Genomic DNA, 11,711 nt, shown 5'->3' on the forward strand with positions numbered 1-11,711 from the left:
TTCATGGTAGTTCTTTTGCATGTGTATACTTGAATTGCCATCAAAATGTCGTATTTAAGCGAGGTCGTCACATGAAAAACATTTGAAGTTAGTACCATGCTAGCTACCGTGTCAAAGTTTGCTTAAAACGAAACGAAAAACAAAGGAAAATAGGGCTGAAAACAGCAGCAAAACAGCCTGAAAAAGCAGGAAAACAAGAAGAAAATAGGGCGCAAAACAAAGAAAAAAAAGAAAGCGGAAAACATAGCTGAAAACAGAACGAAAACAGCAGCGAAATAGGGTTAAAAACAGCAGCAAAATAGCAGCAAAACGGGCCTGAAAAAAGCCGGAAAACAGGGTGCAAAACAGCAGCAACACAGCGGAAAATAGAGTTGAAAACAGCAGCAAAATGGGTTGAAAACAGCAGCAATACGGGCTGAAAACAGGCAGCAAAACGGGCTGAAAACGGGCTGAAAACAGGCAGCAAAAAAGCAGCTAAACAAGACGCAAAACGGGGCGAGGCATATAAGCCGACATACACTAATTTCTCAATGAAAAACAGTTGAAGTTCACCTGTTATTACACCAACTACACTGGCCGTAATTCTGACCCATCGACTATACTCCTAACAGCACAACATCAGATTAACCACAACCAACCTCGACTATACTCCCAGCAACACAACATGATCAGTTCCTAACAACACAACATGATCGTACCAACAAACATGGGCGTACGTAATTACGCTCGCCCATCGAGTACTTGGCACCACCTTAGCTAAATAAAAATAGAGAATTAAACAAATATGAAGATGTACCTCAATGTAAGTATCGCCTAGCAACTTCTTCCGGCAGCTTTTCCATAATGGTTTTCATTATTTGTTGGGTCATATCTTCTCTTTGATTCTCCAGATTTTTTTCCATGTTTTCCAAGTATTCCTTCTTCTTTAGATGCTCTTCTTCCAATTCTTTAAAAAAAGTTTCTACTCGATTCATTTCACTATCTGCATCTTTTCGCAAATCTTGACCAAACTACTCTTGAGCGAGACCAATACCTCTCCCGGAACCAAATAAGACGATGATGGTGCAGCATTAACTTGCTTCAGTTTTTTGTTACAAACCCCTCTACCAAATAATCTTCGACGACCACTATATTCTTTTCCCATCACAGCCAAAAATGGATCCGTCGAACCACTTCCATTATCATGTGGTACGTAACTCTTCATTGCTTCCTATTAATATACTTAATTAGTCGTTAAAAGCATATTGTAAATAATCAAAATATTACTCATGAGCAAATAGAATCAAGTAGCTTACAATCTTTTTTGTTGTATCCTCATACGATTCCTTGTATAAATTTCCTTCCTTTCTTTTACGAGTCTGTTCAAAGAGTTCAGCAAGTGAAGGTGGCTTTTTGTCTGGATTTTTATGTTTCTGTAAGATAAAACATTATAAGAATTACAGTCTCATATGAAATGAAAACAACATTTGTAACAGTTAAGTCAATACCATTTCCTCGCGTATACATGCAAAACTTTTAGGACCAGCGGTGTGCATATTTCTCTGAGCCAAAAGACGCTCCCTATTACGAGAACAACGGTTCTGCACATTCACATTATATACATTAATGTTATCACCTGTACTATCGTATGCACATTAACTAATAGTTACTGATGGTATAAATTGAAGGGTAAGTGAAATAAATGGCAAAAAAAAACCTTTTCAGATGTCTTTTTCCATTTAGCAAGCAATTTTAAAAAGTGGTCCTCAGGTACTGTTTTTGATCTGTGTAGCCACCTAGTCATATCATCTTTATACTTGTAGTAATGCCTTTTCTTGAAGCGACACTTATGAGCTCTCCACGCAGCACCCATGGTCTTCAACACCCAGTCCTTCCCTTCATCAGGTACAATGTACTTCGACTATACATGGATTTGGGTAAGTTAGGAAAAACGCAAATAAATTATCACATAAAAACATTTATTAATATCCATGGTTGCCTACCAAGACATAATCCCACAGTTGGTCTTTGTTGGGCACTTTCCGCCAAGTGTCATATACTAGCGGTGCATTATCGTAGACTCGTGCTACTGTACCTATAAAGCGAGCAAATTCACCTACAGGATCTTTCTTTTTAACCACGGTATCATCATTAGCATCATCATTAGCACTATCATCAACATTTTCATTAGCAGTATCATTAGTATTATCCTCAGTATCATTCGGAATAAGCACGGGAATGGGTTGCCCAAATTCGTTCAAAATGACAGGGATCCGTTCTTTCGAAGTTCGTGTATGAACATGGTGCAACATGGTTGGTCCTCTTGTTTTCCCTTGCGAAATAGCTAGATAAAATTCACCAAGTGTAAGTAATTATTTCGAAATCTACAAAAGAATAAAACATAAAACATGTAACATTAACTTACCCTCTAATGCAAGATCTTGTTCATCTAAATCAATATCCTCACTCTCAGAGCCAAAAGCTTCTTCGTCATATTCGCCTGCCATGTCATCAAATTCACCATCTGGATCGGATTCTTCTTCTTTAGAAACATGCCCTTGTAACTCGAAGGCATAAATTCATTTCTACCTAATTTAGACAAACCTTCAGAGTGCACTACACCAAATTTACAATCAGTCATTAGGTTGAACTTGTATTGAAAAAAGCAAACGAGGTAAATTTATTATTTAAGGAAAAAATAAATCGCACATACCGTTCAAACCAGCGGATAGAAATTCTTCAACTGTGGGCAAAGTGTTAACAGTAGAATTATGAGTTGTTTTTGAGCCCGTGTATCGATCATCTATCGTCGAAGGTGTACATAGTATTTGGTCATGATCATTAGTCATTTCTTTTTCGTTTTGAAACATTTTACTATGCAAGATCAAATCAGCCATTGTCATCTTCTTTCCCTGGTTTTTCTGCATAACATTTTCTCTACCTGAATTATGCCTTTCAAATGTTTTCTCTTTGTCAAAGGGTGAGTGAAATTGGGACACTTGCTGCTTCTTATTGGTAAGACGACCTTGGTTTTTGGGTGCAAAAATTTGTCTTGAGATACAGAGAATTTTCGTGGACCGGGAGGTATATACCGTACACGCTTATTTGTCGAGTTTGAGGTGAAAAACGTGGATATGCATAAAAATCACATCAAACAATATATATATTATGAAAGTATAAAGTTACTAGGAAAACAATATTAAATAAAGGTAACCTTTTTTGAAGGCTCGACATTTAAAGGGATGTTTTCTTCGTCACTGTTACCAGGAAAATAATCCATGTCTATGTCGGTTGAACCACTTGTTCTATCTGATGCTTTTCCCTTCCTTTTCTTTTTCTTGCTACTTTCCGCCAAGCTTGTCAATGAGTTTGAAATATTATGCACGCCAAATTCCTGCAGCTTCGCCTTATTTTGTACAATCCGTTCTTTTCTTATCCTCAAGTAATCATTGGCGTTTGATGGTACATCTGCTCTCTTGATTTCCTGCCTCATTCTTTCAAAAAAAACCTAAAATATTATCAGAAATAGTAGTCATACAACAATCAAAGATTAATTTGCCATCATTTAAACCAACCAAGGTACTAGAATTGGCTAATAGTGTATCATCGCAATCAGAATCAAAGTATCATCACAAACAAAGCATTAGAACTAGGTAATAGTGTATCATCACAATTGAGCATAAGGTATCATCATTCAGCATTGTTACATTCTTCATCATCAGCTTGCATCCATTCCCATAAGGTATCATCACAGTCAGAGTTGTCATCATTTAAACCAACCAAGGTATTAGAACTGGCCATTAGTGTATTTGCATCTAGCACCGTAGGCTCCAGATCTTCCCTTGATAGTGTGACATTGTCTTCTAGATGTCCCTGCCTAAACTGCAATACTGGGTCATCAGGTTCCCTCGAAACTGCCTCTTCTGTGGTATCATCATAGTCAAAAACGTCTCTGGGAACCTTAGCCATGACATAATGCAACCCATCTACTACAGGATCTGCCACGTAAAATACTTGATGCACTTGAGAAGGCATCACAAAGGGATCATCTACCGAACAAAATTTGTTCACATTAACACATGTCAACCAATATTCATCTTTCTCCACATGATACCACTCACAACGAAAGAGGACAACCATAAACTGGGACCAATAACTAAGCTCAATAATTTCTAATACCGCCCCATAATAAGTTACCTCCCCGTCAATAGGATTTTTGTCTTTGGAGCTAGCAAAACTTGAAGTTAATGCTGAGACAGATACTCCACTATTTTGTGTCGTACATCGAGCATCGCGAGATTTTGTATAGTACTCATAACCATTGGCATAATAGCCCTTGTACCTCTTAGCAGTAGGACTTGGACCTTTAGAAAGCCAGAATATTTGTTTAGAAACACCATCGTCTTTCACCTTTTCCTTTAACCAGTTTGCGAATTCATGACTATAGCTTCGTGCTCTCTTCCATTTGCTCTTCTGTCGTTGAGAATTCACAAATACCTCGTGTTCTCTACAGAAATAATCAGTTCAGTGTCAAATTCATATATTAAATAAAAGTATAAAGTTAAATCATCACATAATAGAAATATAATAAAAAAAAGTAAAAAGTTACTCACTTGATATATTCATTAACTTCATCACTATCCGAGTTAAGTAAGGCATAACGATGTGCTTGTTCACCTAATAAAGTATCCAAAGTGAACACTTTTCCACTTCTCTGTCGTTTTCCCCCTAATGGATGTCCAATATTAGAAAATATAACATTGCCTCGATTTTTGTACCATCGAAGCTATTTCATCATCTCGTGTCTTTACTACATCTTGTCTTCCCCCATCCACATAACGAGAAAGAAGTTCATGCATTCCTCGATTAGATACCCTTCTGCAATAGATCCTTCAGGACGACCTCTATTGCGCACATATGATTTCAATTTACACAAATATCTTTCAATGAAGTACATCCCTCTACCGTGCACGGGACCTCCAAGTCTAATTTCCTCGACTAGATGAATGGGCAGATGGACCATGATGTCAAAAAAGCATGGCAGGAAAATCTTTTCAAGCTCACATAATATTTGGATGATTTCATTTTCTAAGGCATCAAGTTCTTCTGGATTCACAACTTTGATGTACAATTTTCTAAAGTAGTTGCCTAGTCTAATTAAGGGAATTGCCACGTGCCTCGGAAGGGACTTTCTCACAGCAGCTTGAAGTAAGTAATGTAATAGGATATGAGCGTCATGACTCTTGTAGCCAGAAACTTTTTTTTGCGCTAAATTCACACATCTCGAAATATTTGAGGCCAACCCATATGGAAGTTTTCTTGATTTCAAGGCACGACGAGAAGATATCTTTTCTCGTTGAAGACATTGTATAACAAGCCTTCTGAAGACTTACACGTCTCTTATCTTTTGATAATTGGGGATGTAGATCTTCTTTAATACCCAATTCTAAGAGGTCAAAACGAGCATTAGTATGATCCTTACTCTTACCCGGGATATCCAATAAAGTTCCAAGCACATTGTCACAAACATTTTTTTAAATATGCATCACATAAAGATTATGTCTACATTTAATATGTCTCCAATACGGCAAGTCAAAAAATATCGACTTCTTCTTCCAAGGGCTGTCACTATTTCTCTTAATCTTTTGCTTCTTTCCAAAATTATTCTCAAAGTCGATACCTCTTGAATACATCACAACAGTCAGGAGGTTTAAGGGGGGGGGGGGGGGGTCTCTCTTCAACCTTACCATTGAAAGACTTCTTGTTAAGTCGCGAAGGGTCATTTAGATCCAAAAATCGGCGACTACCCATATAACAAATCTTTTTGCTATGCTTCAAATACAATGAATCTGTTTCATGGTTACAGTTAGGACATGCAAATTTACCTTTTGTTTTCCATCCAGACAACATTGAATTACCTGGAAAATCACTAATTGTCCAATTCAAATTTGCATTTAACCTAAATGTTTCATTCCTAAATTTATCATATGTCTCCAACCCTACATTCCACAAATCTTTTAACTCCTCAATTAATGGCTGCAAATATACGTTAATATTGTTACCAGGGCCTTCGGGACCAGGAATCAACAACGACAACATAAAAAATTCAGGTTTCATAAACATCCAAGGAGGCAAATTATAATTAACCAGCACCACGGGCCATGTACTATGAGCAATACTCATAGTCCGAAACGGATTGAATCCATCAGAAGCTAATCCTAACCTAATGTTTCTAGGTTCATCAAGAAACAGGGGTACAAAGAGTCAAAACTCTTCCAAGCAAAGACCATCGCAGGTGTCTAAGAAAGCCGTCCTTTGGACGTTTATCAAGCATGCCAAGTCATATATTCACCATTTCAAAGCATTCATATACACCCTCCGAGCTCTAGGTTTTAGTGGAAAGTGCCATAGAACTTTTCTTTGGTATTTTACTGCTATTTGAGGACCCATTACACGACTCCTTGGATTCTTTCCATTTAGACGCATGACATTTATGACACTCTTCAGCATTTTCAAACTCTTTCCAGAATAACATACAGTCATTACGACAAGCTAATATTTTATTATAATCAAGACCCAAATCCCTCACAATTTTCCTAGCCTCATTAAAGTTTCCAGGAATCTTTGCCTCAGGAACCATATCTCGTAATAAACGCAACAGATCATTAAATGCTGTATTGCTAATTCCATGAAGGCTCTTGTACAAAAATAGTCGAATGATAAAAGATAGCTTAGAAAAGTTCTTACACCCTGGGTACAACTCTTGTTCTCCCTCTTCCAACAACCTATAGAACTTTTTAGCTTCATCATTTGGACCATTTTGTACATTGGTGGAGCCTTCATAGGGATTTCTAAACCTATCTTCGAGCAAAGTATCAGTATTATCATGGAAATTATGGTTTTCATGTGGAGGTTCATTTATAGTTTCGTTTGATAACTCATCCTCACCATGAAAAATCCATACAACATAATTTTCAACAAAGCCAAATCCTATTAGATGATCAAACACTTCATGTCTTTTTAACCAATATCTATTCCTGCACCGCTTACATGGACATCTTATTTGATTCCCGTGAATGACCTTAGAAAAGGACGCATTTAGAAATTCGGTGACTCCATTCTCAAACTCGGGCAAACGTCTAGGTAAATACATCCAACTTCTATCATTCCTCATCTTTAAGTCTGTATTAAATTCAATACACCAAAGTATAAACTTTCTAATAAAAATTCATATTGAAAACTAACAAATATGATGAATCAGAATAACTCATTATTGAAAACTAAAAAAATATAAAAACTTGTTAAAGTTTCAGACTAACAAAGTGAGACTAAAAGTAAGAAACATAAACACTCATAAGATGGTTTATGTTTTTTCCATGGTGTGTTTGTGAAGAAACACACATAACCACCACAATCATCTTAACCCATTCGCCCCATCAACAACCACCAACCACACACCTCCGTCACCACCCCACCGCTGGTCATCTACATTGTCGCTAGCCTCCTTTTTACGTCATCCTATCTGACCTGCAGGCTCCTCACTTAATTGGTACAATTTCTATTTTGCACATAGATTTATACAGTTATTAGCATAAATTTTGAGTAATACAATTTTGTGATATAAATTTTATATAGTTATTATAAATTTTGTGTAGTTTGCATTCGATTCGATTTGTTAGTATATAATTGTGGCCAATTTAGTGTAGTATATCATTTGCTTGAAGGTTAATCGTTGTCAATTATGTCCTGTTTTTTGTGTTGACGTGCCTCTATTTTTTGGCTGCATATTAATTTAGGTCGTGTTGTTTAATTTAGGTGTGAAGAATACAATATAGTCTATTAACAAATTTAATTTCACTAATACTCAGATGAAAAATCTGAGACAAATATACACCAAAGAATTACCTTATAAAACAACGCTAATTCACCATCCTGACAAAGGCAAAGGAATGCTGTATTAGTAACTAACTATCTTCCTTGTTATACTCTTGAGTGAGATTATTGGTATATAATGGCATCACTTCATTAATAAAAGCTCGTATTAAATGCACGCTCGAGTCGTAATAGAGTTTATTAGTTGAGATAAGAAGTAAAGCACAAATCAACAAGTTCAAAAGCTGGTCTAATGACTCAAATGGATAACAGGTAGCAAATTACCTCAATGGCTACAGATTGTTACAAATGTCTGTAGGCTGTAGACTGTAATTAGATGTTTTTATGATGTGAAAGACCGTTTTTTGTTGTGTAAAATGATATTTAGAGGCTGCAAGTTGATGATTTATGCTATCAGATGGTTTTTTTTATGGCGTAAGCTGATGTTTAGAGGCTGCAAGTTATTGTTTTGATACTGTCAGACGTTTTTTATATATAAATTGATGTTCTATACTATCAGATGGCTCTTTTTTTTGTAATTAGAGGCTTCAAATCAATGTTTTATACATAGTATTTAGTTTGGGCAAAGTTGATAGATCAATTAATAATTGCGAGTTTGTTCTTAGACATATGACAACATGGCAATTACCTTATGCACTTCAGCACTCGTGCTATTGAGAATTGGTTTCATGGTAAAATTCAGTTGGGTTGGAGACATAATAACTAAGGTTAAAGTTTTTCCCCAACTTCAGTTGGTTTATGCTCTAAGTAAATGAGAACATGTTTGGTAGTACTTACATACTGTTTATAGTTAGGTGCATGATTATTTTTTGGACGTCAATATGCTATGCTAATATGGGTTACTATTTCTTTAGGAATAAGTTTATGGAAGCCGTAACTAATAAGAGACAGTACCACGAAACGCTTAATCCACTCTGCATACACCTTTCATCATTTTGAGAATCCAAAAGATGAAGTATCAACACAGCCCATATTATGTACGACAATTTTTGAGCTGAAAATAGCTTTTTACAGGCAATTAGTGAGATAAAGAAGAAGAATGAAGAAACCAAAATATCATGGTTCTCGAGGAGGATATCAAAGAATTGAGAAGAAAGTTGTAAGTTATCTTTTAATTGTTAAATCTTTTGCTTAAAAAAGTGTTAAATTTTAAATATTTGATGCAAATATTTTAGGTAACTTAAGTTCAATGTTTTTTTTAGAAAGCGGACTTTCTCACAACGATCGACTACTTGTGCATCTATGGAGGGGTCGCAGTCACATCTAGCTAGTGAGGAGTTGCCCCATGATGAGCCATGTCATAAGGATAAACCAAACAAGGATCCATCTTGCGAAGAGCCAACCTCAAAGAAAACCGTTTTTCGTATTCCAGAGCCCAGCATTCCTACGTTCCCTATCCCAACACTTTAGGTTAGTGTTCATACTGTTCAAGTACTTTCTGAAATGCATACCATTACATTAGCATTATTACTGTTTGCTGATGCTAAGGGCTCATTTGATTGTCTATAGAAATGCATACTCTCTGAAATGTTAAGGCCAACATTATTACGGTTTGATTGTCTATATGCTAAGGCAAGCATTATGTTTTGCGGATGCTAAGTACTTTATGAAATGCATAATTTCTGAAACATTAGTGTGATTTTTCACAAGCTTGCTTAGTTAACTAACTAGTTGAAGTATTGAATTATTGAATTATGACTACCAGAACACTGTATTACATACATACTTTGAAATTATTCCAAGTGTATGTTTTTTGTTTCTTTTATTGAAGTCATTTGCTTCATTTTATATAAATTTACCCGTCATGATATATGTGTAGAATTTTAATGGTGTTAACGGTTCGTTTCACAAACAATTATTCAAAGCCACAGCACAAGTTCCTTACTCCTTAACCATAACCTCAAACAGATAGACTTCTTCTGAGTTTGACATAGGACTCTAAGCGTAAAACGAAGAACAGCGTGACCAACCATAATATTCTACAAGTCATAATCAACATTCAACATACATCAATCAAACGATTTTCATATCAATAACCCTAATATGGATTGTAATAATCAGAACAAATATACAATAGCAACATCATATTTACATAATCATCTAAACCTTTGATCAGAAGCAAATAAAATTACCAATATCAGATTAAAATCAAATAAGCTTCCATTCAAATACCCTAAACCCTAAACACAATTCTAAAAACAAAGAGGAAATTTGAATAACATACCTCTCTGAAGCAAATTAATTGATCGAAAGATGAATTCAATTGAAAATTTGATGAAACCCCCTCTTTGCTTATCTCAACAGGTTGCGATTTCAGGTATGAAAATGGCAGTGTAATATGGGTAGTATGTAGAGAATGAATGGAAGAAAATGGTGGTTTTTGGTTTCTCGATGAAAATTTTGGATGAAAATGGCGGTATAGTTTCCCTGAAAATGGCGTATGTATTTTATTTTATTTTTTGGTAGAAAAAATGGCGTATGTATTTCAGAATTAATAATCCAAAATTTTTGCTTTCCAAAACTAAAACGTGGCTTTCCAACATAAATTTTGGCGGTATGTTTTGGCTCAATACCGCCAACATAAATTTTGGCTTTCCAAAACTAAAACGTGGCATTTGGTCTTCCCAATGCAACATTTCAACACAAGTGTTGCCTTATTCCGATAAAAGCAACGTTTTTAATTAAAGTGTTGCGGAATTAATTTAGCTATTCTACATTGCAACAAAAAAAAATGTTGCATTCAAAATGTTGCATTAGGCAACTAATGTAGTAGTGAGACTTTATTTAATATGCATGAGGAAACATACCTTAGCCTCACCTTGGAATTCTTGTCTAGTCTCAAAGTATTTGAAGGAGAGACATATGGGGTGTCTTTGAAATTTAGGTTGTGTAATGAGACCCATCAAATGCATTTGGGTACCTTTGGTGAAATCTTTGGGCTTGCGATACCCGAGACCGACCTTGAAAAGCCCGTGGGGTTCACGGAGTCACATTTGTGGAGAGCAATCACCGGGTTGGAATTAGAGGGTTTTAAGAGGTGTCATGCCTTTTGCATCCATCACCCGGTTATTAGGATGTGGCATCAATTTATAGCGGGGACTATTCATGGTAGAAGTGACACGGGATGTGTGAGTCAACTTGACATGACTTTTCTTGAGTCATATTTGAATGTCCAAGGTTTGCCAAAGTACAACTTTAATCCCGCTCTTGAATTACTTGTCCGATTTCGAAATTTATCAAAGGGTGCGACAAAATCAAAGGGAATTGTGATGGGTGGTCTTGTGACTAGGATGGCCGATGCTTTATGTCCGGGATTTAATGATGATGGGAGGTATGAGGCTCTACCCGGAGATACTTTACTTAATGAGAGGGTCATCTTTAGGCATCACAAATAGTGCAAACATAATGATTTGGGAGGTATTGATTGGTACACCAAGGGACGCACTACATTCACCCTTCCTTGTTGGGACCTTCCTCCTATCACACCTAGGTCGAGTTACCTTGCACCCATGCCGAGCTACCTCCTCCCCATTGAGAGGATTAGGGTTCCACCACCTAGGAGACGTGAGGAGGCACCTTCTACTCCTTCCCATGCACCACCACCGTCCCAAGGTCCAAGCCTTGGATTTCCACCATTCCTTCATGATGTTCGGCCCTCATATGCGGAGATACCTCCATACCCCCATGTCTACCGACCCTTTTCACCTTCTCCCCCTCGCCCGAGTAGCCCGCCATCGGCCATGGATATATTGATGGGTATGATAAGCAACATGGATGTTAGGATGCACCGAGGGCAAGAAGACAACTATTTGGCCCTCTATCCTCAATATTATCATATG

The 11,711-nt window shown here is 36.7% G+C and overlaps 1 long non-coding RNA gene across 1 annotated transcript; it reads right to left on the minus strand.

Annotated features, from left to right (window-relative positions):
• Positions 1-1,057: 1,057 nt before the first annotated feature.
• Positions 1,058-1,559, minus strand: LOC141658781 (uncharacterized). The gene is made up of 3 exons (XR_012549418.1): positions 1,488-1,559; positions 1,296-1,412; positions 1,058-1,210 (listed from the first exon to the last, which is right to left on the minus strand). It is a non-coding gene; the product is annotated as an uncharacterized LOC141658781 (long non-coding RNA).
• Positions 1,560-11,711: the final 10,152 nt, after the last annotated feature.

This window comes from Silene latifolia, chromosome 6, assembly GCF_048544455.1.
Source record: "Silene latifolia isolate original U9 population chromosome 6, ASM4854445v1, whole genome shotgun sequence".
NCBI lineage: Eukaryota > Viridiplantae > Streptophyta > Magnoliopsida > Caryophyllales > Caryophyllaceae > Silene > Silene latifolia.